This window comes from Macrobrachium nipponense, chromosome 14, assembly GCF_015104395.2.
Source record: "Macrobrachium nipponense isolate FS-2020 chromosome 14, ASM1510439v2, whole genome shotgun sequence".
In the NCBI taxonomy this organism is placed as follows: Eukaryota; Metazoa; Arthropoda; class Malacostraca; order Decapoda; family Palaemonidae; genus Macrobrachium; species Macrobrachium nipponense.
The window spans coordinates 66,827,528-66,842,449 of record NC_087207.1 but is presented as its reverse complement, the minus strand read 5'-3'; positions in this window follow the sequence as shown (position 1 = coordinate 66,842,449).

Sequence of the window (14,922 nt, the reverse complement as noted above, 5' to 3'; positions counted from 1 at the left end):
GAGAGAGAAGAGATAAGAGATGTAGAGAGAGATTTTGAGAGAGCGAGAGAGAGAGAGAGAAGCAGAGAGAGAGAGAGAGGGGGGGGGATGGGAGAGGAGAGAGAGAAGAGAGAGAGAGAGGAGAAGTAGGCGGTGGATGGACGTGATACCATAAACGTTTCCGAGCCTTTGCAGAAAAATTATTTACGATTTCAATTGATGAATAACATTGGAATCTATCACTACCCGTGAAAGAAATCTTGTAGGAGAACACCCAAGATTATTTCGGTGCAAATGCATGTAAAGAAAAAGATAAAAAAAACACCAATTTTTTTTATATCTTCCATAACTTCAGGAAGACGTTCCCTGCAACACGTCGGGTTTCTACTTGGATGGGTGACCTTCCACGAATGCTATACAGGTGGTTGCCAAGGTGTAGCAAAATTTCATGTGATCACTAATGGGTTACGGATTCACAGGTTATTTGCAGATACCGCAAACTTATTTGCTCGCGAGGCTATCTGTGATAGCATGAATATGGAGTTAGCAAAATTATGCCAGAAATTAATGCTAAAAAAAAAAAAAAAAAAAAAACGAACCTGCAACAGACACGAGGAACCTTTAGTCAGCGACAATGAGTAATGATGAACGTCAAAATGAGAAACATTCAACAACTGTCTTCTAAGAAATGCAACGTATCATCTCAGATTTTCTGAAATGTCAAAACTGAAGAAGCTGGAAAACTTCTGGGTGGTTAATCTGACAAAGTATCAACCCCGACACGCTGGAATCTGGACGTTTTATTAAACCAGGACATCTTCCATTTCTTCTCAAACCTTACGTGAAATCACGTGAAATATACGCATCTTCAACCTCTGCAACTTTGTGATTAAGTAAATCTTAGACTTCACATTTCATTAAATGCTGCCATAGGCAGAATGTATGGCCGTACGGTGAAGAACAGAGTATACATCGCCATAGCTCACCGCTCAAAGTCCTCTAATTCCAGGGCCTCACCTGGCTCTAAGAGTGACTGGCTTATCAAAGTGCGCCCTGTCATTGCGAAATATATTCATTCATAACAGTAATGAATAAGACCACGATAAAGCTTAAGTACAGGAAAGGGGGGAAAAATCAGATCAATTGTTTTTAATCCAAATTCAGCCTTTCAAATCACGTCATATATTTTTCCGAGACGTGTTGAATTTTTTTTTTAAATGAGTATATCAATCATAAAAGTCTATTGGCGTTATTTAATTTTGGGACATTACACCAGAAACTAACACGCACACACACACACACACACACATATATATATATATATATATATATATATATACATATGTATATATATATATATTGATATTATAATATATCTATATGGTTCTATATATATAGATATATATATATATATATATATATATCTATATATTAGTATATATATATATATATATATATATATCAGATAGTATATATATATATTTTCTTATATATATATATATATAGTACTATAAAATATTAAATATATATACATATATTATATATATATATATCTATATCTGTAAATATATATAATATAATATATAATATATAATATATCTGTATAATATATTAATATATATTATATATATAGAGATATCTATATATATATAAGATATATAAATATATATATAAATACATATAATACATTAACTATATAATAATAATATTATATTATAATATAATATATATAATATATATTATATATATATGTATATATTATAGAGATATATATATATCTATATATTATTATAAATACATATATATATAGTATATAGATATATATATATATATATATATATATATATATATATATTATATATATGTATATATATATTATATATCTATATATATATATATATTATATAAGATATCTATACGTATAGATATATATATATATATATATATAATATATATATATCTATCATATATATATCTATATAGATATATATATATTATATCTATATCTTAGTTATAGATATTGACAGGAGAGAGATAGAGAAAGAGAGAGCTCAATAAATGCAAGTTAGAGGACTTGTTAAGTCGACTGAAACAGGAGCTCGATAGTTTGAAGGTTTTATTAACGCGGTAGGTAATCTGCCATTTAGAAACCGAACCCACTAATGTCCGGTAGGTTGCCAGGCCTCAAAAATGAAAAGTTCGGATTCGTTGGCCCTGATTATAAAGGAAGATGGCGTAGATGGAAGGTGATGAGTGGATAGACCAAGGGACGATGGAATGACAACTACTGAAGAGTCTCTATATAACCATTGGATGATGAGATAACATATGGTGAGGTCAGCTAAGTGACTTCATTCTGACTCTTCGGGATGCGGGTTCGATTCCCTCTACCGGGAATCAGAATGACTTCATATTTCTTGCGTCTGGATCGAAGGCTTTGTAGTGAGAAGCGTATCCAAAAATTGTGAATAATTCGAGAATTGGAGAAGCGAAGGCGACAAAATCTGGCTGTTTACAATTACATACGTATCTGGTAAAACGATTTAAAGGAACTGCGAGTGGTAATGGTTCACAATGAGGCCTGCCAGCCGATGGAGGGCGTGTGGGCGGGGCAACATCTGCTGCCTTTCCTTCTTAACTCTGTATTCCCCGCGGTCGTTATGCCCAGCTGACTCTCTTGTCCTTATCTTCAGCAGTCCCATCGGATGGAGGGCGAGAGAAGACCTCCTGCTGGGTGAATCCTGGTCTATTTTCGCCTCTTGTTCCAGCAGCGGGCATCAGATTTTCTTCATATTCTTGCAGTTGTAATGATGGTCTGTGATGGTGACCTACCCAAAATGTGTGATGAATCAGAGAAGTTAAGAGAGCACTGTGGTTATTACAACTACGTACGTATCTGGAAGAAGTGCTCAATAGAGTATGTAATATATTATGTATATTTATGATATATAAGTAATATACATTATAATATATATATATATATATATAATATATTATATATATATGTGTGTGTGTGTGTATATTATATAATATATATATATATATATATATATATATATATATATATATAATATTATATCTATATATATATATATATGTATATATATATATATATATATATATATATATATATATATTACACACATATATATATTATGTTATACATATACATACGTATATATATATATATATATATATATATATATATCAAAAAACCTTACTTGAGACACAAGTAAACCTTTTCAAGCAACAAAAAATTGTTTTTTTCCCCTCCGTTAAAAAAAAATAACCTTGTTTCACCAGCAGTCTCCACTCCGTGTGGGAGGTAAATAATGTCTAGGAATCTGGAGGAGGAGGAGGAGGAGTAGGAGGAGGTTAGTGAGAAGCGACGCAGGGGGAGTTTGGGTTGGGGTGGGAGGCAGCCTTCACCCGCATACTTGCCCTTCCTCTGTACTCAAAATGAGCAGCTGTTCCCCAGAATGACGCAATAACTCCACCATCAAAATAAGGGCGCGCAAACGAGAGAGAGAGAGAGACGAAGAATTAAAGTTTAATTAATTGTCAGGCCAGAGATATTCCAGACCAGTTGGAGGCCCCGGATAAAGTCGGAGGCGTTTGACAGCAGAGTTCTTAGTCCTTGCCTCGTAAAAACAAGGGAACAAGATAATAAGGAATTGTCACAGAATCTTATTTTGAACTTGCCAACGAAGAAACGACTGAGTTTTTATTGACGATTGAAAGTTATCGTAATCTAACACTGTGTATAAGATGAACTTAGATTAAGGATAAGAATTCAGTTATTATTATTATTATTATTATTTTTATTATTTTTTTTTTTTTTTTTTTGCTCTATCACAGTCCTCCAATTCGACTGGGTGGTATTTATAGTGTGGGGTTCCGGGTTGCATCCTGCCTCCTTAGGAGTCCATCACTTTTCTTACTATGTGTGCCGTTTCTAGATCACACTCTTCTGCATGAGACCTGGAGCTACTTCAGCCTCTAGTTTTTCTAGATTCCTTTTCAGGGATCATGGGATCGTGCCTAAGTGCTCCTATGATTATGGGTACGATTTCCACTGGCATATCCCATATTCTTCTTATTTCTATTTCAGATCTTGATACTTATCCATTTTTTCCCTCTCTTTCTCTTCAACTCTGGTGTCCCATGGTATTGCGACATCAATGAGTGATACTTTCTTCTTGACTTTGTCAATCAACGTCACGTCTGGTCTATTTTGCACGTATCACCCTATCCGTTCTGATACCATAGTCCCAGAGGATCTTTGCCTGATCGTTTTCTATTCACTCCCTCAGGTTGGTGCTCGTACACTTATACTGCAAGGTAGCTGATGTTTCTTGCACAGGCTCCAGTGGCGGGCTTTTGCCACTGAATCATGCCTCTTTTTGTACTGGTTCTGTGCAAGTGCCGGGCATTCACTTGCTATGTGGTTTATGGTTTCATTTTTCGTATTGCACTTCCTACATATGGGAGAGATGTTATTTCCGTCTATCGTACTTTGAACATATCTGGTTCCTAGGGCCTGATCTTGTGCCGCTGTTATCATTCCTTCAGTTTCCTTCTTTAGCTCTCCCCTCTGTAGCCATTGCCAATTGTCATCGCTGGCTAGTTCTTTAGTCTGTCTCATGTATTGTCCGTGCATTGGTTTGTTGTGCCAGTCCTCTGTTCTTTCTGTCTTTCTCCTGTCTCTGTATATTTCTGGGTCTTCGTCTACTTTTATTAGTCCTTCTTCCCATGCACCCTGTAGCCATGAATCATAATCAAATAAATAACCAACCAAGTAATAAAATCCAAAATAAGAAAGAAACAAATAAAGGAGAAAGAAACAAGAATATCAGGTAAAAGAGAAAAGCAAACCACCAATGAGATATGCAGAGGTGTCAGCAAAAAATTTCAAAGCATCAGCTCCGAAATTCTACTCAAGAGATAATAACTGTATTTATTATGCAAGAGGATATTGCAGAAACGGAGAAAATTGCAGATTCAGACACAAAATTAATAATTATGATGAAGGAAGATCAATATTATGGAAAAGTTGATTTTTTAATGTCAGAATTTTCTGGAAATGAAAAAAAGAACAACATACCAGAACAGGAAAGAGACATGGGAAAATCCTATTACTATCAGTATTAATGAAGGAGAAAACACGCAAACCATCATAGTGATGAATGCGCAGGTTTAGTTAAGAGTAACTCAAAAGAAAAATAGAGTACTTAGAAGAACTAACCCAAAATGAAAAGAAAATAGATATAATGAACATAAGTGAAAACCTGGTATTTCCCAAGAGACTGGGGAACCTGATGATCAAATAAAAGGGTTCCAAACTTATAGATCAGATAGAAAAAATAGGAATCAAGGGGGAACCGCAATATATGGGAAAGACAAAAAACAAGGAAAAATATATGAGAAATATAGTAACTCAGAATGTGAACTAATAGCGGTAGAATTGGAATCTGAAAAATTGATGAACATAGTAATATATAGACCTCCTAATACTAAAGAGTTTGACTTAATAATTGAAAAATTGGATGATATATGTAGAAATCACAAGGACTGGACTATTCTCCTATCTGGTGACTTTAACTTTCCTTTCGTAGAATGGAAAGAACGAATAGGAGATTGTGTACTTATACATATAAAAAAGAGAGTAATAGTAGTGCAGAAGATAAGAGGCAATTTGAAAAGCTATTAGATATGCTACTAGAATACAACATTCAACAAATAAATCACCTGCCAACAAGAAAGGAAAATACTTTAGACCTAGTATTTGTGAACGAGATGAATTATGTTAAAGAAATAATAGTTTATAATGCGAGTATTTCAGACCATAATGTCATAGAATTAACAGTTCTATTCCAAAGCAAGTGAAAATAGAGATAAGCAAGAAATGAAAAAGTGGGAAGGATATGGAAAATACAACTTCTACAGTAAAAATATAAAATGGTCAGAAATTAATGAAGAATTAAACAAAGATTGTGGATAAACATTTTCGTAAGTGATGACATAAGGTAAATACGGAGATATTATATAAAAATATGGAGATAATAGTGGAAAAATATATACCGAAGAAGAAAAGTAAACATCATTCATGCATACCAAGAGACAGAAGGATCTTGTTCCAGAAAATCAGAAAGTGGAAAAAAGGTCTTGCAAAAGAAAAAAAATGCATGGAAAGTTGATTAAGAACTAAAAAGTAAGATAGAAAATGCAGAACAAAAGATTATACAATCAAAAGAAAATGAAAAACGGGACTTGGAAGAAAAACCCTATTAAATATCAAGCAAAACCCCAAACTATTATACTCATATGCGAAGAAGATGAATAAAAGAAGAATAGAAAATAGGCCCTCTGAGAATTGAAGGGAGATTAACGAATGAAAAAAGAAATTTGCAACATACTGGCAGAACGATATAGAGAGAATTCACCCCTAGAATAAAGATAATGAAGATAATGATATAGAAGTAAGTGGATGAAAATTAGTGAATATTTAGCTGACATAGATATTAATTGAAGCTGATATTGTGCAGGCTATTAATGAAATTAAAAATGGAGCTGCTGCAGGGCCTGATGGAATTCCTGCTATTTTGTTAAAGAAAGTAGTTCTTTCTATCGCAAGCCACTTGCAATATTATTAAGACAAAGTGTAGATACAGGCAAGATATATGACCGAGCACAAATTAGCATATATTACCCCTACTTTCAAAAGTGGATCAAGACTAGAGGCAAGTAATTATAGCCGTGGAGTCTAACATCACATATTATGAAAGTGTATGAAAGGGTAATGAAGAAAAATATTATGAAACATTTAATAAAAAATAATTTGTTTAATAAAGGACACATGGTTTCGTACCCGGAAAAAGTACACAAACCCAACTGTTAGTCCACCGTGAAAACATATTCAAAAATATGAAAAGCGGAAATGAAACAGATGTGGTTTATTTAGACTTTGCAAAAGCTTTTGATAAAGTAGACCATAATATATTGGCGAAGAAAATTAGAAAACACAATATCGTGGATAAAGTAGGAAGATGGTTAAAAGAATTTTTACACAACAGAAAACAGATAGTTATTGCAAACGACGAGAAATCGGATGAAGCCAAGGTAATATCCACCGTGTGCCGCAAGGTACGGTGTTAAGCTGCAATACTGTTTGTTATTATATTGAAGACATAGACAATAATGTTAAGGATTCGGTAGTGAGTAGTTTCGCTGATGACACAAGAATAAGTAGAGAAATTACTTGTGATGAAGATAGGAACGCTCTACAAAGAGACCTTAACAAGTATATGATTGGGCAGAGGTAAATAGGAATGGTATTTAACTCTGATAAATTTGAATCAATAAATTATGGAGACAGAGAAAGAAAGCTATATGCATATAAGGGACCTAATAATGAGACCATCACAAATAAGGAAGCAGTTAAAGACCTTGGTGTGATGATGAATAGGAACAGTTTATGCAATGATCAAATAGCAACTCTGTTGGCAAAATGTAAAGCAAAAATGGGAATGTTGTTACGGCACTTCAAAACAAGAAAAGCTGAACACATGATTATGCTTTATAAAACATATGTTCGTAGTCCACTTGAATATTGCAATATGATATGGTACCCACACTATCAAAAGGATATTGCACAAATAGAGTGTACAAAGGTCCTTTACAGCTAGAATAGAAGAAGTTAAGGACCTAGACTACTGGGAAAGACTACAATTCTTAAAATTATATAGTCTAGAAAGGAGAAGAGAACGCTACATGATAATTCAGGCATGGAAACAGATAGAAGGAATAGCAGAAAATATCATGGAACTAAAAATATCAGAAAGAGCAAGCAGAGGTAGATTAATAGTGCCCAAAACTATACCAGGAAAAATAAGGAAAGCACACAGGACATTAATCCACTACGCACCAGCATCGATAATGCAGCGTCTATTCAATGCGTTGCCAGCTCATCTGAGGAATATATCAGGAGTGAGCGTAGATGTGTTTAAGAATAAGCTCGACAAATATCTAAACTGCATCCCAGACCATCCAAGATTGGAAGATGCAAAATATACCGGAAGATGTACTAGCAACTCTCTGGTAGACATTAGAGGTGCCTCACACTGAGGGACCTGGGGCAACCCGAACAAGATGTAAGGTCTGTAAGGTCTGTAAGGTAAGCCACTCGTCTTCACTGGTTTTCAGATATTGCCCCAGTGCTCTGTTTTCAATGTTGACGCAGTCCTCTATACTTAGTAGTCCTCTCCCTCCTTCCTTTCGTGTTATGTATAGTCTGTCCGTATTTGCTCTTGGGTGTAGTGCTTTGTGTATTGTCATTTGTTTCCTGGTTTTCTGATCTATGCTGCGGAGTTCTGCCTTCGTCCATTCCACTATTCCTGCGCTGTATCTGATTACTGGCACTGCCCATGTGTTTATGGCGTTTTTATCATATTTCCGGCGTTGAGTTTGACTTGAGTATCGCCTTGAGTCTCTGCATATATTCTTTCCTGATCGTGTCCTTCATCTCTTGGTGTTTTATATCTCCTCCTTCCATTATTCCCAGGTATTTGTACCCTGTCTCATCTATGTGTTTGATGTTGTTGGCTCCCATCTGGTAGCTTTATCCCTTCAGTTCTCGTTACTATTTGCCTTTTTGTAGTTTGACTAAGGCGCATTTTTCTATTCCAAACTCCATTCTGATGTCCCCAGATACAATCCTTACAGTCTGGATTAGGGTATCTATTTCCTTGATGCTCTTACATACAGCTTGATGTCGTCCATGAACATCAGATGGTTGATTTTGTTGCCTTTTCTTGAGTTGGTACCCGGCATCCATCTTCTGTAGTACTTTTGTCATGGGAATCATGGCTACTACGAAGAGTAGTGGGGACAGTGAGTCGCCCTGGAAGATCCCTCTCCTGATATTAACCTCTGCTAGTCTTATTCCAGAGCTTGTAAGTATTGTATTCCAGTTGCGCATTGTATTTTTTTGAGGAAGCTGATGGTATTTTCCTCTGCCCCATATATTTTCGGTCACTTCTATTAGCCATGTGTGTGGTATCATGTCGAAGGCTTTCTTATAGTCTATCCATGCCATGCTTAGGTTGGTTTTTCCTTCTCCTACTGTTCTTCATTACCATTTTGTCTATCAGGAGCTGGTCTTTTGTGCCCCTACACTTCCTTCTGCAGCCTTTCTGTTGGTATGGGGATGGTGTTTGTCTCCTCTAGGTAGTTGTATAGCCTTTCACTGATGATACCTGTTAGTAACTTCCACATTTTGGTAGGCAGGTGGAATAGGCCTGTAGTTACGGGCTATAATTTCCCTTACTGTTTGTCTTTTTGGTAACTAAGGATGTTCTTCCTGTGGTCATCCATTTGGGTGCTTGGTGATTTGAGATACAATGCTGGATTTGTTCTGCTATTCGTGGGTGTAGGGCCTTGAAGTTTTTTGAGCCAGTATCCATGGACTTCATCGGGACCTGGGGCTTTCCAGTTTGGCATTTTCTTTAGTTGGTGTCTGACTGTGTCTGTCGTGATCTCTGTGAATCTTTGTTTTATTCTCCCTGTTTCTTCTTCCTTGACTTCCTGGAGCCATGTTGCATGTTTGTTGTGTGATACCGGATTGCTCCATATGTTTTCCCAGAGTCTCTTACTTGGTTCGGCTTCAGGAATTTCTGGGTGGTTGTCTTCCCCTCTTAGTTGGCTGTATAGTCTTTTCTGGTTGGTTCCGAATAGTTTGTTCTGTTGGTATCCCTTATTCCTGTTCATGTACCGTTGGATCTTGTGTGTTTTGGCCTTAAGCCTCTGTTTTACATCTTCTATTGTGTTGTTTAGTCCCCTCTCTTGTACTTTGTATTTCTCGTTGAGTTCCTCCCTTGTTTTCTTGCTTCTTAGCCTTTTTTCTACCATCTCTTTCAGTTTACTCAAGTCAGATCTCATCACCATGATTTGCTTTTCCAGGCGCCTTTTCCAAGGAGGTTGCTGTTTTGGTTTCTGTTGGGTTGGTTGTGACGGTGGTGTTGGTGTTCGAATCCCCATCAGTTCTGCTACTAATCTTGCTCCTGCATATGTCAAGTTATTTGTTTCTGTGATACTGGTGGTGTGTATTAGGCCCATTATTTCATTGACCCTCACTTGTTTTCTCCCTTAATTTCTTGGTGTTGTAGGCTTTCATGGAGGGGATCTTTGTTCTCTCCGTATCTGGCTCCATCCATTGTCTAATCTTTTCTACCCATTCCGTCCTCTCTGTTACTTCGTCGGTGTTTCTTCGTGTGTCGTTGTTTGATACTTCATCCTCCCTGTCGTCTTCTGTGGCATCGTCTCTCAGTTGGTCTTCGTGTAATTCGTTGTCGTGTGACATTTCCCTTTCCAGTTCTTCTCTTTCTGTTGGGGAGAGCCAGTTCTTTTGCTTTAGTTCCTTACTTGGTCTGCCAGCCTCTGCTCTGTTTGGGGGGTGTTATTCCTCTCATTCCAGATGTTGATCAATCTTCTTCTATATCCTCTCTCCGTCGGGTTGCTTCTGATGTAGCATCTCCATATTTCCTTATTTTCTTCTCTTGTCCATTTCTTCCTTTTTGCCTCTGTAGCTCCAATCTCAGGCTGTTGATTACTTTCATTGTGGTGATCAGTTGCTGGATGACGACCTCCAAGTACCTGACCGTCTTCCCCTTCAATTGGGTTTGAATACCTGGTTGCCGGACGAAGCTCCTCTGTTGCCAGAGGTTCCATTTACGTCGTTGTCGTTTATTCCTTCATTTCTTTCCATCATGCTGAGTTTTGCTATTTAACCCATAGCTGGACCCTTACATTATTATTATTATTATTATTATTATTATTATTATTATTATTATTATTATTATTATTATTATTATTATTATTATTATTAAAAAATCCTCAGAGTAAACAAGAGTCTTCAAATGGAGAAACAAATCCACAGTTTATGTATATGTACATATATTCAAATTTAAATATTATTTAAATAAATTTAAATCTGAGATTGATAAGGGGAACCGAACAGATTCCCGACAGCTGTCCTTAATTTTTTTTGTTAAATATATGTACATTTACATAACTGCGGATTTGTTTCTCCTTTATTATTATTTATTATTATTATTATTATTATTATTATTATTATTATTATTATTATTATTATTTTATATTATTATTATTATTATTATTATTATTATTATTATTATTATTATTATTGTTTTATTATTTTTTAATTATTATTGAAAGATATTGCTGCATCAGCTGCATTTAACTTGTAAATAGTCTTCTCTACTTTTCTAATAACTGCTCTCTCTCTGTTATATGCCGATATTATGAATCATATCGGCGCAATACTCGCCAGTTGCAAGAGCAATTATTAGAAAAATAGAAAAAACAGTTATTAGAAAAATAGAGAAGACTATTTACAAGTTAAATGCAGATCAGCAATATCTTTCAATAATACTTGATCGAAAGAGGGTCTCCTTCCAATATTATTATTATTATTATTATTATTATTATTATTATTATTATTATTATTATTATTATTATTATTATTATTATTATTATTATTTACAAGCAACACTCATTTCGAACAAACTTAAAAGTCCATAATTTCCCAATGCAATCTTTCATACACTCAAATACCGGTGAATGATACAACACATTCAAAAAGCAAAACGTAGGAAGCTGAAAAAAATATTATAAAGAATTACTAGAAATAAAAAAAAAGATATAAAAACACTATGAAAACATATATAAACTAAATATATTAAAAGCAAAAACTATTCAGAAGAAACAAAGGAATAAAACAACCGTTGAGCTCAAAATACAACTGAGGAATTACAAAAGGAAGTTTTGAAACTGCGCACGATAAACTGTTCCTAATTTGAGAAAACTTGAACAGAAGATTCGTCATTGGCATAACGAAAATAACATAGGGAACAAATGACATAAGTGGATTTGTTTAGCGTAATGACGTAAGTACTTCAGAACAAATGATGTAAGTAAGCTGAAAACAAATGGCTTAAGTACACTAAGAACCAATGACATAAGTGCATTGAAAACAAATGACGTAGATACATAAGGAAAAAATGACATAATTACACTGAGGCCAAGTGACGTAAGTATACTAAGAACAACTGACGTACGTACGTTGACAGCATATGACGTAAGTACATTCAGAAAAAATGGCGAAAATGATGAACGTACAGTAAGATCAAATGATGTAAGTATGCTGAAAACACATCGGTACATTGGGAACGAATGACGTAATTACACTGAGAACGAATGACGTAAGCATATTGAGAACGAATATCGTAATTGCATGGAGAACGAATTACATTGATAACGAATAACGTAATTGCATTGAGAACGAATTACCGTGAGAACGAATGACGTAAGTACATTGAGAACAAATAAAGTAATTACACTGAGAACGAATAACGTAATTACATCGAGAACGAATGAAGTAATTACATTGAGAACATATAACGTAATTACCTTGAGAACTAATTACAATGAGAACTAATGATGTAATTACATCGAGAACGAATGAGGTAACTACATTGGGAACGAATGACGTAAGCACATTGAGAACGAATTACATTGAGAAATAATGTAATTACACTGAGAACTAATTACAATGAGAACAAATGACGTAATTACATTGAGAACGAATGACGTAATTACATGGGGAAAACTGACATAATTACATGGGGAAAAATTGACATAATTACATTGAGAAAGAATTACGTAATTACATTGAGAACGATTTGCATTGAGAACGAATGACGTAATTACAATCAGAACGAATAACGTAATTACATTGAGAACAAATGACATTGAGAATGAATGACGTAATTACATTGAGAACGAATAACGTTATTTCAGTGAGAATGAATGACATTGAGAATGACTCACATAATTACATTGGGAACGAATGGCTTAATTACATTGAGAGCGAATTATACTGAAAACGAATGACGTAATTACATTGAGAACGAATGACGTAATTACATTGAGAACAAATGGCGTAATTACATTGAGAACGAATGACATTGAGAATGACTGACGTAATTACATTGAGAACGAATGGCGTAATTACATTGAGAGCGAATTATACTGAAAACGAATGACGTAATTGCATTGAGAACGAAAGACGTAAGTGGATTCTGCAAAGTTCTTACATATTTCTCTCCATTCCTTTTTTCTACGAAGGCTTCCCTTTCCTGGAAAGTTTGCTTTAAAAGTTCATGGCCTCTGGGGATTGTTCAGCAAGAATGTTTGCACAACACACACCAAGATAATGATGTTTATTTACACAGCTCCTCGTTGTAATGAAAGCGTTCCTCTGTATTCTTTGGGAAATGACTTGCCAAGTTAATGTTCTCATATGTTTCTTCCTTATAATTTACGTGTACTTTTGTTTAAATAGATAATGATAATGATTCCAAATCGTTTACAAAGCTCCTGATACAGGCGTTACTAAGTGTTAATTTGATCTCCTGATGAAGTTGTACGTAAGTCCTTAAGTTTGGATTCTCCTGATTGCAGGTTTGTACTATTCTTAATTTTGATCACCTATGCAGTTTTGTACTAAGTCTTAATTTGATCACCTGATGCAGTTGTACTAAGTGTTAATTTGATCACCTGATGCAGTTGTACTAAGTCTTAATTTGATCACCTGATGCAGTTGTACTAAGTCTTAATTTGATCACCTGATGCAGTTGTACTAAGTGTTAATTTGATCTCCTAATGAAGTTGTACTAAGTCTTAATTTGATCACCTGATGCAGTTGTACTAAGTGTTAATTTGATCTCCTAATGAAGTTGTACTAAGCTCAAGTAATTAATTTGATTCACAATGATGCGTTTTTGTACTAGTGTTTAATTAAATTTGATCTCCTGATTAAGTTGTACTAAGTCTTAATTTGATCTCCTAATGAAGTTGTACTAAGTCTTAATTTGATCTCCTGATTAAGTTGTACTAAGTCTTAATTTGATCTCCTGATTAAGTTGTACTAAGTCTTAATTTGATCTCCTGATTAAGTTGTACTAAGTGTTAATTTGATCTCCTGATTAAGTTGTACTAAGTGTTAATTTGATCTCCTGATGCAGTTGTACTAAGTCTTAATTTGATCTCCTGATGCAGTTGTACTAAGTCTTAATTTGATCTCCTGATGCAGTTGTACTAAGTCTTAATTTGATCTCCTGATGCAGTTGTACTAAGTCTTAATTTGATCACCTGATGCAGTTGTACTAAGTCTTAATTTGATCTGATGCAGTTGTACTAAGTGTTAATTTGATCTCCTCATGCAGTTGTACTAAGTGTTAATTTGATCTCCTGATGCAGTTGTACTAAGTGTTAATTTGATCTCCTGATGCAGTTGTACTAAGTGTTAATTTGATCTCCTGATGCAGTTGTACTAAGTGTTAATTTGATCACCTGATGCAGTTGTACTAAGTGTTAATTTGATCTCCTAATGAAGTTGTACTAAGTGTTAATTTGATCTCCTGATTAAGTTGTACTAAGTGTTAATTTGATCTCCTGATGCAGTTGTACTAAGTGTTAATTTGATCACCTGATGCAGTTGTACTAAGTGTTAATTTGATCTCCAGATGCAGTTGTACTAAGTCTTAATTGGAAGTCCACAGATAAATCACTGAAAATAACCAAATCCCTGTTCTAACAGGTGTTGAAAGCATACATTTTCACGTGCATATTTGTTAATTGTTTTTGCTGTTGTTTGGGGGTAAAGGGGTGGGAGTTAATGTCACAGTGACTTGGGTGGCTTCTTTGAAACTCTCGTTCAGATCATTGCCCTTCTGTAACGTCTATTGTGATGGTCTGTATTTGCAAAGGTCCATTTTATTCAAGGCCAAAATCTCGAATAGTGCAGATCAAGAATCAAATTCCACTTGGGAGTGACAATAGCAAATTCTGAAAAATGATACAATA